Raw genomic sequence first — 5,323 nt, 5'->3', positions numbered from 1 at the left:
GGATTTAACACCATAAAATATGGCTCCCCTATTGTTGGTAGTCCTTATTTAAAACCCCTATAACATTTTTGGAAGTAAAATAATGTTAATAAGTTATCGCCTTATCTTGAGAGAATGTAAAATAGTTTCATACCAACAACTATCCCTTTAAGGGGTTCAACTTATTGCTTTGCAAAGTATTGCTGGCCTCTGGCACACACTCCCTTACTCACATGCGCTCCATAGACATACCCTCACTCACATTTCAATAACAATGTAATTGTACCTGGAGAAGCCATTACATTTTTAGTCACACACATTTATAGTCACAAATGTACACAGGTTCAAGATCACTCAGTCACCCTCTGTCAATCATCTTTTCTTCTTTGCAGTCAAAAATATTAACCCTTTACATTCTCAAGATCACTCAGTCACCCTCTGTCAATTATCTTTTTTTATTTGCACAGTCAGAAATATTAACCCTTTACATTCTCAAGATGACCCAGTCACCCTCTGTCAATCATCTTTTCTTATTTACACAGTCACAAATATTAACCCTTTACATTCTCAAAATCATTCAGTCACCCTCTGTCAATCATCTTTTCTTATTTGCAGTCAGAAATATTAACCCTTTACATTCTCAAGATGACTCAGTCACCCTCTGTTAATCATCTTTTCTTATTTCCCCTCAGAAATATTAACCCTTTACATTCTCAAGATGACTCAGTCACCCTCTGTTAATCATCTTTTCTTATTTCCACTCAGAAATATTAACCCTTTACATTCACAAGATCACTCACCCTCTGTCAATCATCTTTCTTATTTGCAGTCAGAAATATTAACCCTTTACATTCTCAAGATCACTCACTCACCCACTGTCAATCATATTTTCTTATTTGCAGTCACAAAATTAACCCTTTACATTCTCAAAATGACTTAGTCACCCTCTGTCAATCATCTTTTCTTAGGACAAAAAGGTTTAGACTGTGTGATATATATCACACAGTCTAAATATATATATAGCTCACCTTTAAAAACGTTATCCCAAATGTTTGCAAGTAAAATGTGATATAAGGTGGCGCAATTTGACTTGCTATTCCCAATTGGATATATATCTAATTTTTAAAATTTGCAGGTTCAAGATTCTGAGATTCAAGGTTGCCAAGCCGAAACGCATTGATACCAGAGAACCAGCCACACTGATTGTGGTGAACAGGTGAATAAGGAGCAAACGGAGCATTTTGTGCACTTTTGAAAATTTATATACATCTTCCAGGTCTGGTAAGAATTACCGCTAGTTCCAACCACTAGCAGTACACCACCTATCCGCACTGAGGAGCAACAAGTGACCCCTAACACAAAAAAGGCTCACTAATCGGGAGCAGTAACAGAAAGCGGTTAACCACAGACCGCAGAAAGAAAAACCGCCAAGAGACACCCCAGGAGGAGCGGTCACATCAGAAGGAGGCGATCGGTCACTGACCGAAAGGAGGATCATCTATATTTGAAATTCACATCAGCAGGAGGCGATCGGTCACTGACCGAAAGGAGGATCATCTATATTTGAAACTCACTGAGCAAGGATCTAAAAGGAACGGTGAAATAAAAACCGTAATACCAACTTAAGAAGCAGAAGCTCAGACACCATCTCACACCAGACCTGTTGGGGATCATTTGCACTACAATCCGCTTTTAACCACAGACTCACCGGTATAGTGCAATCAGTCAGATACACTATAAGGTAACATTGGACCAATTGGTCTTTTAACAAACGTGTGCCCCTAATAACTGGACTCACTGCAATATTAACTCTGAGAATATATATTGTGTAAATTGCATAAAATTTGGAGCTCAATCCATTCTTATAGGGAAAAGGTTTTGTTAGCAACTTTGTATAGGTTTATAAAAAAAAAAAAGATATAAAGGTACATTTGTATATTTTATTATCATTGATACTCTGAATTTTAGAAGACACCGGTGTCTAGTTTTATAGCGATACACTATTGGTTTTAAAAGAAATATTAATAAAACTGTATATACCTTTTGAATCAACTATGTTTTACGCTCATTTTCCCAAGAGGAATATTTAGATTTAGGTGTGTTTAATGACCAGCAAATTTAAAAATTAGATATATATCCAATTTGGAATAGCAAGTCAAATTGTGCCACCTTATATCACATTTTACAATCTATTCTTTTTGCAAGTCAGAAATATCAACCCTTTACATTCTCAAGATGATTCAGTCACCCTCTGTCAATCATCTTTTCTTATTTGCAGTCAGAAATATTAACTCTTTACATTCTCAAGATGACTCAGTCACCCTCTGTCAATCATCTTTTCTTATTTGCAGTCAGAAATATTAACCCTTTACATTCTCAAGATGACTCAGTCACCCTCTGTCAATCATCTTTTCTTATTTGCAGTCAGAAATATTAACTCTTTACATTCTCAAGATCACTCAGTCACCCTCTATCAATCATCTTTTCTTATTTGCACAGTCAGAAATATTAACTCTTTACATTCTCAAGATCACTCAGTCACCCTCTATCAATCATCTTTTCTTATTTGCACAGTCAGAAATATTAACCCTATACAATCTCAAGATCACTCAGTCACCCTCTGTGAATCATCTTTCCTTATTTTCACCTTCAGAAATATTAATCCTTTACATACTCAAGATAACTCAGTCACCCTCTGTCAATCATCTTTTCTTATTTACAGTCAGAAATATTAACCCTTTACATTTTCAAGATCACTCAGTCACCCTCTGTCAATCATCTTTTCTTATTTGCACAGTCAGAAATATTAACCCTTTACATTCTCAAGATCATTCAGTCACCCTCTGTCATTCATATTTTCTTATTTGCAGTCAGAAATATTAACCCTTTACTTTCACAAGATCACAGTCACCCTCTGTCAATCATCTTTTCTTATTTACACACTCAGAAATATTAACCCTTTACATTCTCAAGATCACAGTCACCTTCTGTCAATCATCTTTTCTTAGTTGCACAGTCAGAAATATTAACCCTTTACATTCTCAATATAATTCAGTCACCCTCTGTCAATCATCTTTTCTTATTTGCAGTCAGAAATATTAACCCTTTCATTCTTTAGATCACAGTCACCCTCTGTCAATCATCTTTTCTTTTTTGCAGTCAGAAATATTAACCCTTTACATTCTCAAGATGACTCAGTCACCCTTTGTCAATCATCCTTTCTTATTTACAACGTCAGAAATATTAACCCTTTACATTCTCAAGATCATTCAGTCACCCTCTGTCATTCTTATTTTCTTATTTGCAGTCAGAAATATTAACCCTTTACATTCACAAGATGACTCAATCACCCTTTGTGAATCATCTTTTCTTATTTGCAAAGTCAGAAATATTAACCCTTTACATTCTCAAGATCACCGTCACCCTCTGGCAATCATCTTTTCTTATTTGCACAGTCAGAAATATTAACCCTTTACATTCTCAAGATCACTCAGTCACCCTTTGTGAATCATCTTTTCTTATTTGCAAAGTCAGAAATATTAAACCTTTACAGTCTCTATATCACAGTCACCCTCTGTCAATCATCTTTTTTTATTTGCACAGTCAGAAATATTAACCCTTTACATTCTCAAGATCACTCAGTCACCTTCTGTCAATCATCTTTTCATATTTGCACAGTCAGAAATATTAACACTTTACATTCTCTAGATCACAGTAACCCTCTGTCAATCATATTTTTTATTTGCACAGTCAGAAATATTAACCCTTTACATTCTCAAGATCACTCAGTCCCCCTCTGTCATTCATCTTTTCTTTTTTACAGTCAGAAATATTAACCCTTTACACTCTCAAGATGACTCAGTCACCCTTTGTCAATCATCTTTTCTTATTTGCAAAGTCAGAAATATTAACCCTTTACATTCTCAAGATCACTCAGTCACCCTCTGTTATTCATCTTTTCTTATTTGCAGTCAGAAATATTAACTCTTTACATTCACAAGATCACTCAGTCACCCTCTGTCAATCATCTTTTCTTATTTGCAAAGTAAGAAATATTAACCCTTTACATTCTCAAGATCACAGTCACCGTCTGTCAATCATCTTTTCTAATTTGCAGTTAGAAATAATAACCCTTTAAATTCACAGGATCACTCACCCTCTGTCAATCATATTTACTTATTTGCACAATCAGAAATATTAACCCTTTACATTCTCAAAATGACTTAGTCACCCTCTGTCAATCATCTTTTCTTATTTGCAGTCAGAAATATTAACCCTTTACATTCTCAAGATGACTTAATCACCCTTTGTCAATCATCTTTTCTTATTTGCAAAGTCAGAAATATTAACCCTTTACATTCTCAAGATCACAGTCACCCTCTGTCATCTTTTCTTAATTGCAGTCAGAAATATTAACCCTTTATATTCACAAGATCACTCACTCACCCTCTCTCAATCATCTTTTCTTATTTGCAAAGTCAGAAATATTAACCCTTTACATTCTCAAGATCATTTAGTCACCCTCTGTCATTCATATTTTCTTATTTGCAGTCAGAAATATTAACCCTTTACATTCACAAGATCACTCACTCACCCTCTCTCAATCATCTTTTCTTATTTGCACAGTCAGAAATATTAACCCTTTACATTCTCAAGATCATTCAGTCACCCTCTGTCATTCATATTTTCTTATTTGCAGTCAGAAATATTAACCCTTTACTTTCACAAGATCACAGTCACCCTCTGTCAATCATCTTTTCTTATTTACACAGTCAGAAATATTAACCCTTTACATTCTCAAGATCACAGTCACCCTCTGTCAATCATCTTTTTTATTTGCATAGTCAGAAATATTAACCCTTTACATTCTCAAGATCACTAAGTCACCTTCTGTCAATCATCTTTTCTTAGTTGCACAGTCAGAAATATTAACCCTTTACATTCTCAAGATAATTCAGTCACCCTCTGTCAATCATCTTTTCTTATTTGCAGTCAGAAATATTAACCCTTTACATTCTTTAGATCACAGTCTACCTCTGTCAATCATCTTTTCTTTTTTGCAGTCAGCAATATTAACCCTTTACATTCTCAAGATGACTCAGTCACCCTTTGTCAATCATCCTTTCTTATTTGCAACGTCAGAAATATTAAACCTTTACATTCTCAAGATCATTCAGTCACCCTCTGTCATTCATATTTTCTTATTTGCAGTCAGAAATATTAACCCTTTACATTCACAAGATGACTCAGTCACCCTTTGTGAATCATCTTTTCTTATTTGCAATGTCAGAAATATTAACCCTTTACATTCTCAAGATCACCGTCACCCTCTGTCAATCATCTT

The sequence above is a fragment of the Bombina bombina genome, chromosome 3, assembly GCF_027579735.1.
Source record: "Bombina bombina isolate aBomBom1 chromosome 3, aBomBom1.pri, whole genome shotgun sequence".
Lineage (NCBI taxonomy): Eukaryota > Metazoa > Chordata > Amphibia > Anura > Bombinatoridae > Bombina > Bombina bombina.
The sequence above is the reverse complement of the archived record's forward strand: the minus strand, read 5'-3'. Positions refer to the sequence as shown.